The sequence below is a fragment of the Pongo pygmaeus genome, chromosome 9 (genome assembly GCF_028885625.2).
Source record: "Pongo pygmaeus isolate AG05252 chromosome 9, NHGRI_mPonPyg2-v2.0_pri, whole genome shotgun sequence".
NCBI classification, from domain to species: Eukaryota; Metazoa; Chordata; class Mammalia; order Primates; family Hominidae; genus Pongo; species Pongo pygmaeus.
In genome coordinates, this window is record NC_072382.2 from 19,226,757 (window position 1) to 19,245,948 (window position 19,192).

The following is a 19,192-nucleotide window of genomic DNA, read 5'->3' on the forward strand; positions in this document are numbered from 1 at the left end:
ATGAAACCCAGGCTATTTGTGGGTACCAAATGCTGTAGCTTGGTCCTCCCCTATCCACTGGTAAGAGACCACTGATTATGGGTAAAATCCATGACCTTGGAGAAAACCAAAGGAAACCCTATATGTAGATCAGCCTCATAGGAAAAGGACTATAGATATGTAGTTTCTCTCTCCCTCCACCTTTCTTGTATAATTCAAAGAGGCAAATGGGTGTAATGAGAAGAACACAGGCAGATAAGACTTTAACTCTAGCTCCATGACTGTAAAGCTATATGACCTTGGGCAAGTCTTTCACCTCTTTGAGTTTCAGTTTCTTTATCTGTAAATTGAGGACAATGCCCACTTGAAGTGTTACTGTGAGGGCAAAATAAATTAATTTATACAGAATGCCCATCACAGTCCTTTAATTCTCTATAAAGCTTAGAGCAGATATTGCTACCTGATTACTAAATCCATTTCCTTTTCTTCCTGGGGACCCAGCTAGACTACATTTCCCAGACTCCCTTGCAGATAGGTGTTGCCCTGTGCTCAAGCTGTCGCGGTGAAATGTGAGCAAAAGTGTGCTTTGCAAGCTGTTTCCAGGCTTAGCCCATAAAACCTTTTATTCTTATGGGCCCAGGGCAACCCTTCAAATGACCTGGGGAAACTGACAGAATCTCTGTGTCTGGATCCCTGAACAACAATGTGGAGTACAGCTCTTGTTGTCAATAAGAGACATCTGATTTGGACTCTACATGAGCAAGAAACAAACCTTTATAGCATTAACTGCTGAGGTTTTAGCTGTTACAGCAGTTAGAATTGCTTTAACCAACATAAAGCTCAACGTGACAGATGAAGTCACTACTAAAAAGGAAAACCTGCAGGGCGCGGTAGCTCACACCTGTAATCTCAGCACTTTGGGAGGCCCAGGCAGGTGAATCACTTGAGGTCAGGAGTTTGAAACCAGCCTGGCCAACATGGTGAAACACCGTCTCTACTAAAAATACAAAAATTAGCCGGTCATGGTAGCACATGTCTGTGGTCCCAGCTACCAGGGAGGCTGAGGTAGTAGAATCCTTTGAACCTGGGAGGCGGAGGTTGCAGTGAATAGAGATCACGAACTGCACTCCAGACTGTATGACAGAGCAAGACTCTGTCTCATAAATAAATAAATAAATAAATAAATAAATAAATAAATAAATAGGAAAACCTAATAGGTTTTATTTAAACCATGGTGGCTTTGGGAAAACCATATAGGGAACCATACAACTGTTAGGGGGGACATTCACATTTTAATATTATATTTCATCAATTTGCAACACCTTTTTTTCACGTTTTTACACCAATGTGTAAATTAATGTGCAATCGATGGCATCTCAAATTGCTGATGAATTGCTGACAGCCAGGTCATTGTCACTGCCCACACGTGCACAGGGCTGGTCACAGCTCTTCCTCTTGCCAACCTTTCCCTTAAGCTGTGTGCACTGTTAGCACTATAGGTATTGGGTTTAATCACTACTTACAATGTCTTCAAAAACATTCCACACTGATTCAGCACTGAAATGAAAAATTATTATATACTAAAAAGGATAAGAAAACAAGCAGCTTGATATTTGATAAAAATCTATGTCTAAATAAGACTTAAAAGAGCTCTTTTAATATGCATAAAATGAAATTTTTAAGTGATAGGAAAGCTTTGTGTCACAGTTTTCCTATTTCTTAGAAACACATCAGTAAGGGTGTGGGTTACAATTGATGGTACCTTAGATTTGGTGACATTGCCAATAATGTAGACATGTCAGTGATTTTAACCCAGGAAGGAATCCAGTGTAAATAATAATAACAAAAAAAATTCACATATATTGAGAGCCAAATATACACAAAATTCATGCTTTACTCATATCTTACTATTTATTCATCATAATAACCCCATGAGATGGTTACTCTTTTTTTTTTTGAGACAGAGTCTCTCTCTGTCACCCAAACTAGAGGGCAGTGGCATGATCTCCGCTCACTGCAACCTCTGCCTCTCAGTTTCAAGTGATTCTCCTGCCTCAGCTGGAGTAGCTGGGATTACAGGCATGTGCCACCACGCCTGGGTAATTTTTGTATTTTTAGTAGAGACAGGGTTTCACCATTGGTCAGGCTGGTCTTGAACTCCTGACCTCGTGATCTGAGATTTGGGAGGCCTTGGCCTCCCAAAGTGCTGGGATTACAGGTGTGAGCCATGGTGCCCAGCCCAGTGTTTACTCTTATATACAATTGCAAATTGTCCTAAGTGCTATGAGAGTGAATAACAGGGAAGGAAAACATAATTAAGATTAGGAGGAGAGGCCTCCCTAAGGAAGTGACAAGACTCGAAAGTTAACAGTAGGCAGCATTTATTGAGCACTTACTATGGACCAGATACGATTCTAAGTTTATCATATTGACTCACTCAATCCTTCCCAAAACCCTAAGAAGTTTATTATCAGCTCCACTTTACACAAGGGAAAGTCAAGACAGGAGTAGAGAAATTACATACCTTGCTCAAAATAACTCAGGTTACACATTATGGAAGATAAGCCTAGAATTGGAACCATGGCAGTCCAGCTCCAAAATCCATGCGTTTTACCACTTCACCATCATCTCTCAGTAGAGATAGATGAATAGTATCACATGAGTGAGGCATGCCCCCCTTTATCAGTGGGAGTGTCAGTAAATGATCTGGCCACAAGCAAAGACTCCAGAGACTGACATTCAAAGTCAGGCTCTGCAACTGCTCAGCAAGGTATTTTAAATATTTCTATGCCTCGGTTTCCCCATTTGTTGTGATTAAATGAGGATTAATGAGTTGTTACACATATAGAACTTAGCTCAGAACCAGAAGATAAATGTTAGGTGGTCTTATCATCTTCATACAATGCTCATCACAACCCAAAGGAAACAGACCCAGAGAGGTTTAGGAATTTGTCAAAAATCACGTATTTCAAGAAAGGAATCAGGATTTGAACCTAAGTCTGTTCACCCAGAAGCCCTTTCTTTATGCGTTACCCATGAAGCTTTCCATTAAAAATGAGTCAATGGAGCTGGGTGCAGTGGCTCATGCCTGCAATCCCAGCACTTTGGGAGGCCAAGATGAGAGGATCTCTTGAGCCCAGGAGTTCAAGACCAGTCTGGGCAACTTGGTGAGACCACCACCCCCCGCCCCCTACCACCCTGCCATCTCTATGAAAAAATAATTAATTAATTAATTTTAAAAGGAGTCAATGGTTTAGGTCTTCATTCCTAAAGATTTCCATTTAGAAAGGAGATCCTAAATCCCAATGTGACACCTCATTTTAACATCCCGAGTCTTAATCAACAGTGAGGCTCTCCCATTGCAAATCTAGTTTTCAATTGTTTTGAGGCCATTTTCTCTTTAAGAAGCCCGAGGGAAGAGAGAAACTCACCAGTTTCTTTCTTTTCTACCCTTCATATAAGGTATTTCACATTTCCCAACCCACGTTGAGAAGGCAGGGACATTTTAGAGTCAGGCACAAAGTAGGTGCTCAAGGCTGGGTGTGGTGGCTCTCACCTGCAATCCCAGCACTTTGGGAGGCTGAGGCGGGCAGATCACCTGACATCAGGAGTTCAAGACCAGCCTGACCAACATGGAGAAACCCTGTCTCTACTCAAAATACAAAATTAGCCAGGAGTGGTGGCACATGCCTGTAATCTCAGCTACTCGGGAGGCTGAGGCAGGAGAATCGCTTGAACCCAGGAGGCAGAGGTTGCAGTGAGCCGAGATCACACCACTGCACTCCAGCCTGGGCAACAAGAGCAAAACTCCATCTCAAAAAAAAAAAGATGCTCAACAAAAATGTGTTGCATGAATGAAGAAACAAGTGAGAAATCTCTAATGTACTTCACAGATCAGATGAACCCCACGCCACTCCGCCCCTGCCTACTCTGCTTGCTTTTCTTTGTTTTTCTTTTTGTTTTTTGCTTTTTTTTTTTTTTTTGAGACAGAGTTTCACTCTTGCTGCCCAGGCTGGAGTGCAGTGGCCCGATCTCGGCTCACCGCAACCTCCATCTCCCAGGTTCAAGCGATTCTCCTGCCTCAGCCTCCCGAGTAGCTAGGATTACAGGCGCCCACCACCATGCCCAGCTAATTTTGTATTTTGAGTAGAGACAGGGTTTCTCCATGTTGGTCAGGCTGGTCTCGAACTCCCGACCTCAGGTGATCCATTGGCCTCGGCCTCCCAAAGTGCTGGGATTACATGCACGAGCCACCGCACCCAGCCTGCTTGCTTTTCTTTGATTCCCATGTCTTAACCCTAGTGTTTCTCAAACAAGAGTGTTGCAATGGTATTCTGAGGACATTGTGGAGTTGAAGTGGCCTTGGTATGTGGTGACATGCTAGGTTTCTTCATTCCTCATTCCCTTAAGACACTTTTTGACCAAGAGGATAGAGTGGAGTTATCTTCGGGGGCGGAACTGCTGAGGATGAGAATAGGCAGGGGGATGGACGTGCACCTGCAGCCCTCACACATTGTAACAGTCGGTCAAAGTCACTAGGTGTCACAGGCAGAGGAAGGCTGAAGCCCTACTAGACATTCACTGTAAAGACAGGAAACCTGGCCGGGTGCGGTGGCTCACATCTGTAATCCCAACCCTTTGGGAGACCAAGGTAGGTGGATCACTTGAGGTCAGAAGTTCAAGACCAGCCTGGCCAACAAGGTGAAACCCCATCTCTACTAAATATACAGAAATTAGCCGGGCATGGTGGTGCATGCCTGTAATCCCAGCTACTCAGGAGGCTGAGGCAGGAGAATCCCTTGAACCCAGGAGGCAGAGGTTGTAGTGAGCCAAGATCATGCCATTGCACTCCATCCTGGGTGACAGCGTGAGACTCCATTTCAAAAAAAAAAAAAAAAAGACAGGAAACCTGAGCCCAGGGAGTATAGGTCAGACTCCTTTGGTTGCAAATAATGGAAATCCATCTCAAATAATCCTGAGGGAAAAAGGAAAGCATTGCATTGCTCACATCACTTGGAATTTCAGGGATGATGCCGGTTTTAGATATGGATGGATCTAGACATTCAAATAAGGCCTCAACTTTTCTACCCCTCTGGCCTGTTGTTTTTCCCTCTGTGTTTGCCCATAGCAGCCCCTCAGCAAGCAGGCTTTCAGCAAATGACTGCTGCTGACAACCCTCAGATCGTACCCTTCCAGTTGCACAGAGTTCTAGCCCTTATGACTATGTTTAAGTTAGGGGCAGAGAGGCAGGGTGGTCCCAAGGGAGGAAGTAGGAAATGTTTCCTTTTGTCAAAAAATCAAAAGCTTTCTCAGAAGCCCCAGAGTAGACCTCCCCTTAGGTCTTATTGGTAAAGCTGCAAGGGGGGCTGGGGAAGTGGGAAACAGAGCGTCATTATTGGCTTAGACATGTAAGAATCCACCACCCGGGGCTGGCCACGAAACTGAAACTGGTGTTTCTTTTTCTTTTTCTTTTTTTTTTTTTTTTTTTGAGTCGGAGTCTTGCTCTGTCCCCTAGGGTGGAGTGCAGTGGCACCATCTCGGCTGACTGCAACCTCCACCTCCCGGGTTCAAGCAATTCTCCTGCCTCAGCCTCCCAAGTAGCTGGGACTACAGGTGCATGCCACCACACCTGGCTAATTTTTTTGTATTTTTATTAAAGACAGGGTTTCACCATATTGGCCAGGCTGGTCTCAAACTCCTGACCTTGCGATCCGCCCGCCTCAGCCTCCCAAAGTGCTGGGATTACAGGCGTGAGCCACTGCGCCCAGCTTTTTTTTTTTTTTTTTTTTTAAAGACAGTTTCGCCCTTGTTGCCCAGGCTGAAGTGCAATGGTGTGATCTCGGCTCACTGCAACCTCCACCTCGTGGGTTCAAGCGATTCTCCTGCCTCAGCCTCTTGAGTAGCTGGGTTTACAGGCGCCTGCCACCACACCCAGCTAATTTTTTGTATTTTTAGTAGAGACGGGGTTTCACTATGTTGGCCAGGCTGGTCTCGAACTCCTGACCTCAGGCAATCCACCTGCCTTGGCCTCCCACAGTTCTGGGATTACAGGCGTGGGCCACCACATCCAGCGTCTTTTTCTTTCTTTCTTTCTTTCTTTTTTTTGAGATGGGTCTTGTTCTGTCACCCAGGCTGGAGTGTAGTGGCACAATCTCAGCTCACTGCAGCCTCAACCTCCCAGGCTCAAGCAATCCTCCTACCTCAGCTTCCCAAGGAGCTGGGACTACAGGCGCGCACCACCACACCCAGCTAATTTTTGTATTTTTTGTAGAGATGGTGTATCACTACGTTGCCCAGCTGGTCTCAGACTCCTGAGCTCAAGCAATCCTCCTGCCTTGGCCTCCCAGAGTGCTAGGATTTTAGGCATGAGCCACTGTGCCCAGCAAAACTGGTATTTCTTGAGCCAGGAAGGAGAGAGACTGCACTGGGTAGGTCACTAATGGTGTCTACCACAAGAAAATATTGTGAGGCAACCTCACCAGATCTTGTTTTTGTTTTTGTTTTTTTGAGACTGAGTCTCGCTTTGTCGCCCAGACAGGAGTGCACTGGCACGATCTCGGCTCACTGCAACATCCGCAGGTTGAATCATCCCAAGTTCAAGTGATTCTTCTGCCTCAGCCTCCCAAGTAGCTGGGATTACAGGCACGCACCATCATGCCCGGCTAATTTTTTGTATTTTTAGTAGAGATGGGGTTTCACCATGCTGGCCAGGCTGGTCTCAAACTCCTGAGCTCAAGTGATCCGTCCCCCTTGGCCTCCCAAAGTGCTAGGATTACAGGAGTAAGACACGGCACCTGGCCACCAGATCTTGTAACAAGGATGAGGAGAAGTTTTGCAAAAGTGGAAATGTTAGCTAGCCAGAAACAACTAATGTGCACGTTAGAGTTGGGGAACAAGGAGTGAAAGCCAGGAAAAGTGAGTTGAATCAGGGGAGGTGGGCATGGCTCGAAAGGAGAGGATGGTCCAGCTGTGGAAAACACCTGTTGGAACATTTCCGGGAACATACATTTCTTATCTAGAGGATATTCCAGAGCAGGAGCACAACAAATACAGAAAATTCTGGGTGAGCAAGTGACAGGCTCCTTATCACACAAAGAGCCTGAGTTTTTTCTACTGTTTTTGTTCAGTCCTCACTCTTTGTTCTCCAAGGTGGCCCTAAACCAAATGAACAAAGATGCAGCTCTGGCCAGGCGCAGTGGCTCACACCTGTAATCCCAGCACTTTGGGAGGCCGAGGCAGGCATATCACCTGAGCTCAGGAGTTGGAGACCAGCTTGACCAACATGGTGAAACCCTGTTCTCTACTCAAAATACCAAAAATTAACCAGGTGTGGTGGTGAGCACCTGTAACCTCATCTACTCCAGAGGCTGAGGTAGAAGAATTGCTTGAACCCAGGCGGTGGAGGTTGCAGTGAACCAAGATCGTGCCATTGCATTCCAGCCTGGGCAACAAGAGCAAAACTCCGTCTCAAAAAAATAAGATGCAACTCAGAGGCACCAAGGAAAGACATGTTCAAAACTCCTCAGTGGCTCCCTACCAGCCATGAACTCCAGTCCAAATTCTGAATCTGGCCCTACTGTCCTCTCCAGCCTTATCTCTCACTGTAACTCCTCCTCCACCCACTTACAGCAGCTCCTTGCAGCTCCCTAAATCCAGCCCAGACTTTCCTGACTCCAGGATTTTGTCCTTGCTGTCCTCTGTGCCCTTTCCTAGCTGTGATGTCTCTGTGCCTCCGTTTTCTTATCTATAAAATAGGAAGTTCCTCCCTTACAAGTTATTGTGAGGTTTACAAAAATGAAATAAAACATGTTACGTGCTTAGAATACTGCCTGGCACACTTTAAATGCTCACTATATGTTAACTATTACTATTATTCATGAATCACTGGTTGTTTGTTTGTTTTCTGAGATGGAGTTTCACTCTTGTTGCCCAGGCTGGAGTGCAATGGCGCGATCTCGGCTCATTGCAACCTCCGCCTCCCAGGTTCAAGCGATTCTCTTGCCTCAGCCTCCCGAGTAGCTGGGATTACAGGTGCCCGACACCAAGCCTGGCTAATTTTTTGTATTTTTATTAGAGACAGGGTTTTACGATGTTGGCCAGGCTGGTCTCAAACTCCTGACCTCAGGTGATCCACCTGCCTCGGCCTCCCAAAGTGCTAGGATTACAGGCGTGAGCCACCGCTCCCGGCCTGTTTGTTGTTTTTAGAGACAGTCTCTCTCTGTCACCCAGGCTGGAGTGCAGTGGCACAATCAAAGCTCACTGCAGCATCTACCTCCGGGACTCAAGTGATCCTCCTGCCTCAGCCTCCCAAGTAGCTGGGACTACAGGCACACACCACCATGCCCAGCTGACTCTTGGTTTGAAGTATTAACCAACTTGGTGCATGGCACTTGGCATCCACATCACAGTCCTTACCCATTTCTTCTTTGCTGTATCTGAATGTGTCTGGAGTGAGCATCACCAGGCCCAGGTAATGCGTGTGGCTCCCTTGGCGTCTTGCTCAACTTTGTCGTGAGCGTGCCAAGCACACAGCTGTTTGACCTGAGATGGAAGCCAGCCAGCCTGTCAAGGGGCAGAACCTGTCCATCGAGGACAGCTTGGAGAATGAAGTGCTAGGCTGGGCAGAAAGTTCCCTCTTGCTGGCCGAAGGGTCACATTAGGAAATGGAGCCCACCCACAATTTCACAACGAAGCTGTTAGGAAAGTCAGACAAATTCATCCACTGATGGTGTGCGGTTAAGGCCTGGCGCCAGACATTTCCCCCAAAAAGGCAGGAACCTGCCACTGTGAAGAGATGAGGACTGAGCCTCCCTCCTGGGCCCAGGAGCAGTGACTCAGCAGGAAGCCAGCCAAGGCCTGAGTCACTCCCTCCCCTACAACCACACCCAGGGTTTTCCTTAAGGGCTTGGAAAGTTCGCTGGGAGCTGGAGGTATAAATCTTTGGTACCTGGGTCTACCCAGGCTAATGAAATCATTTATTTAATGATTTAATAGCTTAGTGTTTAAGAGCACAAACTCTGCCTTCCTCAGCAGCTGCCTCTGACTCTTATGTAACCTGGAGCAAGTTTCTTATCATCTCTGGTCACAATTTGCCCATCTGTAAATGGGAACAATAATAGTACTTCCCTCCTAGGAGTGAGAAAACTTAGAATAGTATGCGGCATGTCCACGGGGTTCCTCCAACACACCTGGTCTCACTTCAAGGCCTTTGCATTTGTTGTTTTCTTTTCCTTCCTTTCTCTCTCTCTGTTTTTTTAAGACACAATCTCACTCTGTCACCCAGGATAGAGTGCAGTGGTGCCATCTCGGCTCACTGCAACCTCTGCCTCTCAGGTTCAAGCAATTCTGCCTCAGCCTCCCAGTAGCTGGGATTACAGGCACACACCACCACGCCTGGCTAATTTTTGTATTTTTGGTAGAGACGGGGTTTCGCCATGTTGGCCAGGCTGGTCTCAAACTCCTGACCTCAGGTGATCCACCCACCTCGACCTTCCAAAGTGCTGGGCTGCAGGTGTGGGCCACCGCGCCTAGCTGCCACATTTGTTGTTTTCTATGCCTAGAATCTTTTGCCTCAGACAGCCACATGGCCAGCTCTCGCACCTAATTCAGGTATTTACTAAATATTAATCCTCCCAGTGAAGCCTACAATGGCCAACCCTTCTAACTGCTCCTCATCCAATACTTTTTACCCCCTTTCCCACTTTTCCTCCTTAGCACTTATCACCATCTAGCATGTATCTTCTCTATTGATCTCTCCCCACCCACAATGGAATTTAAGTTCCATTGTTGTCTGTTTTCTTCATTGCTGTATTCCCAAGACCTAGAAAAGTGCCGGCACATAGCAGTTCTCAGTATACATATGGGGGGCCAGGCAGGGTGGCTCACTGCCTGTTATTCCAGCACTTTGGGGCTGAGGAGGGAAAATCGCTTCAGCCCAGGAGTTGAAGACCCACCTGGGCAACATAGTGAGACCCTGTCTCTACAAAATAAAAAATACAAACATTAGCCAGGCGTAGGGGTGTCTGCCTATAGTCCCAGCTACTCAGGAGGCTGAGGCATGAGGATTGCTCGAGCTCAGGAGGTCGAGGCTGCAGTAAGCCTTGATCATAATGACTATACTCCAGCCTAGGCCACAGAGCGAGAGACCCAGTCTCAAAAAAAAAAAAAGACTGGGTTCAATGGCTTACATCTTTAATCCTACCACTTCAGAAGACTAAGGCAGGAGAACCACTTGAGCTCAGGAGTTTGAGACCTGCCTGGGCAAGATAGTGAAAATCTGTCTCTACCAAAAAAAAAAAAAAAAGGCCGGGAGCAGTGGCTCACGCCTGTAATCCCAACACTTTGGGAGGCCGAGGCGGGCGGATCACCTGAGGTCAGGAGTTCAAGACCAGCCTGGCCAACATGGTGAAACCTTGTCTCTACTAAAAAGACAAAAATTAGTCGGGCATGATGGCACACACCAGTAGTCCCAGCTATTCAGGAGGCTGAAGCAGGAGAATCACTTGAACTCAGGAGGTAGAGGTTGCCGTGAGCTAAAATTGTGCCACTGCACTCCAGCCTGGGTGGGCAACAAAGCAAGACTCCGTCTCCAAAAATAAAAAAATAAAAACCCTCAGCCTGGCCAACATGGTGAAACCCTGTCTCTACCAAACAATCCAAAAATTAGCCGGGCATGGTGGCATGCGCCTATAGTCCCAGCTACTTGGGAGGTCGAGGCAAGAGAATTGCTTGAACCCAGGAGGCAGAGGTTGCAGTGAGCCAAGATTGCGCCACTGCACTCCAGCCTGGGCGACAGAGTAAGACTCTGTCTCAAAAAAAAAAAAAAAAAAAAAGCCAAGTATGGTTGCACACGCTTGTAGTTCCTGCTATCCTGCTATTCAGGAGTCCGAGGTGGGAGAATTACTTGAGCCCCAGAAAAACAAAACAACCAACCAACTATATGTGTGTGTGTGTGTGTGTGTGTGTGTGTGTGTGTGTGTGTACATACACCTATGTGGAATGAATGGAAATGAATGTCAACTTATTCACCATTTTTTTGAGGCAGATGGCCAATAAATACTGTATGTGAATCAACAGACAGTGGTGAGAACCAAGGAAGTTTGCAAACCCCACCTAAAGGCATTTACATTCAAATTTAAAAGATAACTTAATTTAGATTCAAAAGATAACCAGCCAACCACCTCTCTAGGCTACATTCCCTGGTTCCAGTCTGTAACTGTAAATTTCTCTCATCTCCCACTTCATCTTTCTGATTTTAAAATATCCAAATATTAATGATTCAGAGCCCTGTATTCTTCTGAAAATGTTTTTCCTCCATGAGGGCACTACCATGACATCAAGACCCCAGGTGGCTTCACAGGTTCAACAGTCAGTTCCAATCCTTACTAGCTGCCCTATTCTGGGCTAATGTGCTGCCCTTTGAATTCCTCCAAGATTCAGCTGGGGGTAACTCACCAGTGCCTTCCCAAAGCCTAGCAGAGCTCCTGACACAAGGGAATGAGTGAGGGAGTGAATGAATGGCGTGATGGCTCAGAGGAGGCCGTCACAAGGGCCCACGGTATCTTCTTAGTCTCCATTATTGAATCTTAGTCTTCATTATTTAATCTCCAGTAAACTCCTAGGGAGGAACCACTGTCCAGTTGGAATCTCCCTCCAGGAATACTATTTCTCCCTGACTCCCCAAGGGTGAAGGTCTGCTAAAAAGACACCCAATTCACATCACTAAAAAGAACTCCTAGCGCTGCAACTGCGAGACTGGGGTGACCCCACTCTCGTCCTCAAAGACAATGGGCGGGGATTTGCCTCGAGTTCTCAGAAAGGCCCTCCTGGTGACTTTTCCAAACAAAGCCAGGCAGCTCCAAAAGTAGGGAGGCTTCAGTCCTAGACACGGAAATCGCCGGGACTCCTTCCACCCTCCCCACCTCCGCCACGTGGCACTTTCTCATTAAAAGAGAAGGAATTAAGTCCCCGTGTCACACCCCGCCCCCCCACACACAGATGGAGAAATGGAGCCTACATGGCTTTAAATTAGAATTTTCACCAGCTGTGTGGCCTTGGAGTTCTCTGAGCCTGTGTCTTTTCAGCTGTGAAAAAGCAAGAATAATGGAGTGACCTAATTGGTTGCTGGGATAACTAAATGCAAACCACGCCTTCTCCTGACTTGGCCCAACCCCAGCCTTAGCCTGTCCCCCTCCCTCTCTCTGTCTTCCCCCCACCCCCTCCCACCTATAATAATTGCCATTATTAGCCGAGCGGGTGGCTCACGCCTGTAATCCCAGCACTTTGGGAGGCCGAGGCGGGTGGATCACCTGAGGTCGGGAATTCGAGACCAGCCTGACCCACATGGAGAAACCCCGTCTCTACTAAAAATATAAAATTAGCCGGGCGTGGTGGCGCATGCCTGTAATCCCAGCTACCTGGGAGGCTGAGGCAGGAGAATCGCTTGAACCCGGGAGGCGGAGGTTGCAGTGAGCGGAGATCACGCCATTGCACTCCAGCCTGGGCAACAATAGCGCAACTCCGATTCAAAAAGAAAATAGTAATAATAGTAATAATTGCCATCATTATTGTTATTAGGGTTACTCCAGTGAATGTGAAACCAAGACAGCCAGCCCCACACCAGCTCTCAGTACCCACCGCCACCCTGCCTCTTAAAGCAAAGAACTTGGAAAAGCAAATTCACTGTAACAGAAGCGTGTCTGTGCAGCTTCACTGAGATTTCAGCAGACCCCGTGTGTGTGTGTGTGTGTGTGTGTGTGTGTGTGTGTGTGTGTGTGTGTGTGTTTTAGACAGGTCTCGCTGTGTTGTCCAGGCTGGAGTACAGTGACGCGATCTCAGCTCACTGCAACCTCCGCCTCCCAAGTTCAAGTGAGTCTCCTGCCTCAGCCTCCCAAGTAGCTGGGATTACAGGTGCCCGCCACCACAACCGGCTAATTTTTGTATTTTCAGTAGAGACAGGGTTTCACCATGTTGGCCCAGGCTGGTCTCAAACTCCTGAACTCAAGTGATCCGCCCATCTCAGCCTCTCAAAATGCTGGGATTACAGGCTTGAGCCACCATGTTCGGCCATAATTATCCTTTTTTAAAAAAGTAATTTTGTTTTGTTGAGCCCAGATCTTTCTCTGTCACCCAGGCTGGAGTGCAGTGGCATGATCACGGCAAACTGCAGCCTCAATCTTCCCAGCTCAAGTGACCTCAGCCTACAGGTGTGCTCGCGCCATCACACTCAGCTAATTTTTTTCTTTTTTGTGGAGATGAAGTGTAACTATGTTGCCCAGGCTGGTCTCAAACTCCTGGGCTCAAGCAATTTTCTCTCCTCAGCCTCCCAAAGTGCTGGGATTACAGGCATGAACCACCTTGCCTGGCCATAATCATCATTTTTATAGAAACCTTACATGATCACAGCTCATTGACGAAGGAGTGAGTATTTTTAGGCAATTTCTGCCAGAAACAACGGTGTGAAGACATCACAGGAATCACCTGACAGTCCTGCAACCTTGAACACATCACTCATCCTTCTGCTGACCCCAATGGTAGGTTTCACAATCTGTTTGCTCCTCTGTCCCTCCCACTAACTAACCTGCCAGCACCAAGGGCTGAGATGAGTTTTGCTCCTGTATGCAGTTCCTGATCCTCAGTGTCTAGCACCCAGTGGTGCTGAATAAACACCGCTTGGCTGTAAGTGTGAACAAAGGCCATCTAGAGAGGTTTTCTCTTGCCTCTCCATCCCTCCCCATCTGGGGATGGGGAGGAGTAGGGCAGAGCTTCCCACTTTCTTCTTGTTCCCCTCCTGCCCATGCGGTCTTGAGAACTGGGCATCTGGCCCTCTGTAGCCTGACAGTTCTTCCTCTTTCTCTTTGTCTTTGACAATACAGCCTTTGACCACTAAATGTGAAGTGGCTCCGAGGGTAGTGAATCTAGGACAGAGGGATCTGGAGGTGCAGAGGCTGCTTTAGAATACAAGCTTTGCTGCTAACCTGCTGTGCGATCTCAGGCAAGCAACCACATCTCTAATCTGCAGACAGAAAACCAACATTCATTGTATGCTTATAAGGTGTTTAGGCAGGCATTCACACGTTATCTCATTTGCATTGTGAAATGAAGGAGTTGGACTATACAATTTCTAAATTACCTTTTGGGAAAGGTTTCAGTAGTGGCTTTCAAGCCACTCCTGCTCTCCATCTGCAGAAGAGGCTGTGATGCCACAGAGAGAGTACAGGATATGGTGCCAGGCCAACTGGCCCGGCGTTTGAATCTCTGATCTATCTTTTACCAGCTGTGCCGACGTGGGGCAAGTCACATGCACACTCTGAGCCTCAGTTACCTCATCTCCAAAATGGGGACAAAAATACCCCCTTGCGGGGCTGCCTGGAGGATAAAATGGGACGGTGTATGGAGGAGGCCAGCACTGCACTTGGCATATAGTAGGAATGGACCAATGTCAGTCCCTGCCCTTTCCCAAAGAAGACTTGAAGATGAGTCTTAGTGCAAATTATTTCTGCTACTCCCTGAAGCCTTTGGCTTGGGTTTGTTTTTCAAGAAGGAAGCAGAAAGTTACATCTGATGGTCTAGAAGAGTGCTGATAGGGAAGGTTTCATTTCTGTAGCCTCTGCTCCAAGCCAGTGTCGACGGTCATCACCCCGAATCCTAGCAAAGTCAGTCTTCCCTCAGGACTCTGCTATCCAAGAACAAATATAGTTCTTTAAAAAGTGTCCCCCTTCACTGTGCTAAGGTGCAGCCCAGAATCTGCGTCACTTTTTCTGAGAGTCCCTCCTGGATTCCCCTATTTACAATTCCAGCCCCTCCCCTGCCTCTGGCAAGTCCCTGCTCCTCTTTCCTGCTTGATTTTTCTCCATAGCACCTATCATCACAGAACACAAACACAGACACACACACACACACACATTTCACTAGCATGAAAGCACTGTTAGGATAGGGCTTGTGAATGCTGGATTCACTGTAGCATCTCCAGTGCTGAGAACAAGACCTGCATTCGTAGGCACTAAAATTTGTTGAAAGAATGAATCAGGCCGGGCGCAGTGGCTCACGCCTGTAATCCCAGCACTTTGGGAGGCCGAGGCTGGCGGATCACCTGAGGTCGGGAGTTCGAGACCAGCCTGATCAACATGGAGAAACCCCATCTCTACTAAAAATACAAAAATTAGCCGGGCGTGGTGGCACATGCCTGTAGTCCCAGCTATTTGGGAGGCCGAGGCAGGAGAATCGCTTGAACCTGGGAGGTGGAGGTTGTGGTGAGCCGAGATTGGGCAATTGCGCTCCAGCCTGGGCAACAAGTGCGAAACTCCATCTCAAAAAAAAAAAAAAAAAAAGAAAAGAAAAGAAAGAATGAATCTGGGCCTGAGCTAAAGCCAAGCTCGCAGCTATGGCCAAATAATAATAAAATATCAAGTGAGTCCCTCATTTTACAGTTTTGATTGAGATGAGGTGTCATAATATTTATAAAGGCCTCTCATAATATTTCTTTGATCCTGCTGGGTGGGGTGGCAGGTAATCTATCTACTTGGGAGGCTGAGGCAGATGGAGCACTTGAGCCCAGGAGTTCGAGGCTGCAGTGAGCTATAATCACATGACTGCACTCCAACCTGGGTGACAGAGCAAGACACTGTGTCTAAAAAAAAAATTAAAATAAAATAATAATATTAATTTAGCCCTGTGCAGAAGGATTTGACTCTGTATTTTCGAAATGAAGAAACCTAACTGAGAGAGAAGAAATATCTCTGGAAAACAGAGGAAACACTTTTGGCCTCTTGACCTTGGGCAAGTCACTTCCCTTCTCTAATCTCATTTTTCCTTATCTGTAAAATGAAAAGACTTGGACTGGGTCTCTTCTGGAGCTAAGACTTTAAATTCTTAAATCCTATGACCTGATTGTTAACCCCCCCTTTTTTTTTGAGACAGATGATCGCTCTGTCACCCAGGCTGGAGTGCAGTGGCGCCATCTCAGCTCACTACAACCTCCACCTCCTGGATTCAAGCAATTCTCCTGCCTTAGCCTCCTGAGTAGCTGGGACTATAAGAGTGTGCCATCAAGCCTGGCTAATTTTTGTATTTTTTGTAGAGACGGGGTTTCACCATGTTGGCCAGGCTGGTCTCTAACTCCTGACCTCAAATGATCTGCCCCGCCTTGACCTCCCAAAGTGCTGGGATTATAGGCATGAGTCACCACGCCCAGCCTGTTAACCTTTTAAAGACTGACTGAAATGATGTTACCCACAAACCGTAATTTCAGAATAAGGACAAGCTGATACCTTGGTACCACCCCATCTCATTTCAATTCAGACCCCACCACCACTGGGACACATTCCAGCTGGTCTACTCAGACACTCAAACAAAAACACACAGTAAGTTCTGTGCAAGCATGAGTCGTTATCATTGTTGTTGTTATATGGTCAAAGCAGGCAATTTATTTATTTTAAAAATAAATCATTCTTCGCTTGCCTGGATTTTTTTTTTTTTTTTTTTTTTTTGAGACAGGGTTTCACTCTGTCACCCAGGCTGGAGTGCAATAGCATGATCTCAGCTCACTGCAACCTCCGCTTCCCAGGCTCAAGTGATCACCCAACTTCAGCCACCCGAGTAGCTGGGACAACAGGCATGCCACCATGCCCAACTAATTTTTGTATTTTTTTGTAGAGATGGGGTTTTGTCATGTTGCCCATGCTGGTCTCAAACTCCTGGCCTCGAGCAGTTCTCCTGCCTCAGCCTCCCAAAGTGCTGGGATTACAGACATGAGCCACCATGCCCGGCCTATGGATTTCCAGTAGTCTCCTAACTCTCCTAACTGCCTATCCCTAGGCACTCCTCTAATCCATCCTACACACTAGTATTAAGCAAACCTTGCTTTCAGGAAATCAACAACTTTCAGCAGCTCTCTACTGCCCACAGAAAACAGTTAGAGGCTTTCGGCTACCATCTGAGGCCCACCTCACCTCAATCTCACCCTAATCCTTTCAAATATGTCTCCCTGTCCCACTCACTTCTTTGTTTCACCAGAACTCTTTGTTCTGTTCCAATCAATTCAGCCCATCCCTCCATTCACTCAATAACTGTTTATTATATCCCTACTTTTTTTTTTTTTTTGAGACAGAATCTCACTATGCCTCCCAGGCTGGAGTGCAATGGTGTAATCTGGCTCACTGCGGCCTCTGCCTCCCTGGTTCAAGTGATTCTCCTGCCTCAGCCTCCCAAGTAGCTGGGATTACAGTCATGTGCCACAACGCTTGGCTAATTTTTGTATTTTGAGTAGAGATGGGGGTTTCACCATGTTGGCCAGGCTGGTCTTGAACTCCTGACCTCAGGTGACCCACCCACCTCAGCCTCCCAAAGTGCTGGGATTACAGATGTGAGCCACCACACCCGGCCTACATCCCTACTATTGCCAAACACTCATAGCTGTAGGCACTGGTGTGATGAACAAGAGAAATTTCTATCCTCATGAAGTTTATATTCTAGAGGGAAAAATGGACAATAAACAAGCAAACACAGGAGTACAATTATTGCAGACAGTGATGAGGGCCAGGCTGTGATAGCAGGAGCACACGCAATGTCATGAATCAGGGTGCAATGACAGAAAGACACTGGGGCTGCGCTGGACCTAGTGGTCAGGAAGTCCTCTCTGTGGGCACACATTTAAGGAAGACCTGAGTAAGAAGGGGACAGCCATGCAGAGACCTAGAAGCAGAGTGTTCCAGACAAAAGAAAAAGCAAATGCAAAGGCCCCTGAAAACAAGCTTCTCATGTCCTCGGGGTGAATTGAAGGAAGTAACAAGGGCAAGGGAGATTGGTAGGAGATAAGGTCAGGAAGGTGGGCAGGGGCCAGCTCAAACAGCCTGGCCAGGAGCTTTGATTCTATTCCAAGTGCAGCAGGAAGCTGATAAAAGATGATCACACAGGCCGGGCATGGTGGCGCACGCCTGTAATCCTAGCACTTTGGGAGGCTGAAGTGGGCAGATTGCTTGAGCCCAGGAGTTTGAGACCAGCCTGGGCAATATATGGAAATCCCATTTCTACAAAAAAATTTAAAAATTAGCTGGGCATGGTGGCATGCATCTGTAGTCCCAGCTACTCGGGAAGCTAGAACAGAAGAATCACTTGAGCCCAGGAGGTCCAGCCTGCAGAGAGCCGAGATTGCACCACTGCCCTCCAGCCTGTGTGACAGAGTGAGACTCTGTCTCAAAAAAAAAAAAAAAGAGGTCTGGGCACAGTGGCTTATGCCTGTAATTCCAGCATTTTGGGAGGCCAAGGAAGGCAGATCGCTTGAGCCCAGGAGTTTGAGATCAGCCTGGGCAACACGGTAAAACCCCACCTCTACACAAATACAAAAATTAGCCAGGCATGGTGGCATGTGCCTATAGTACAGCTGAGAGGCTGAGGCAGGAGGATCACTTGATCCTGGAAGGTCAAGGCTGCAGTGAGCTGTGATCACACCACTATACTCCAGCCTGGGAGAGAGAGTGAGACCCTGTCCCCCCAAAATTTTTTTTTAAGTAAAACGATGTTCACAGGAAAGTGAAATGATCTGTGTTTTAAAAGATGATTCTAGCTATTGTGTGGAGAATGAACTATGAAAAGTGTAAAAGAAGTAAGGAGACCAGGCCGGGCACAGTGGCTCATGCCTGTAATCCCAGCACTTTGGGAGGCCGAGGCGGGTGGATCACTTGAGGTCAGAAGTTTGAGACCAGCCTGGCCAACATGGTGAAACCCCATCTCTACTAAAAATACAAAAAAAAAAAAATTAGCCGGGCATGGTGGCGGGCGCCTGTAATCCCAGCTACTCAGGAGGCTGAGGCAGGAGAATCGCTTGAATCCGGGAGGCAGAGGTTGCAGAGCCAAGATCTCGCCACCGCACTCCAGCTTGGGCTATAGAGCAAGAGCCTGTCTCAAAGAAAAAAAAAAAAAAAAGAAAGAAAAGAAGAAGTAAGGAGACCAGGTGAGGGGTGATGTGGCCTGAAGGCAGGTGGCAGTGCAGATGGAGAGAAGTGGAGGAATCACGGATGTTTCTGGAAGTAGAGCTAATAAGACCAGCTGGTGGATTCTTTAGAGGAGACACAGGGTAATGGGGATAGGAGGAGTCAACATTTTAGGCTCACGGCCCTCCTCAAGAAGAGTGGATGCTTTTCGTCCCCTCTTTATTTTCTGTCCATATCCTCTCTCTACTCTGCTTTCTTTTCATCTCTAAACCTATCCATTTTTC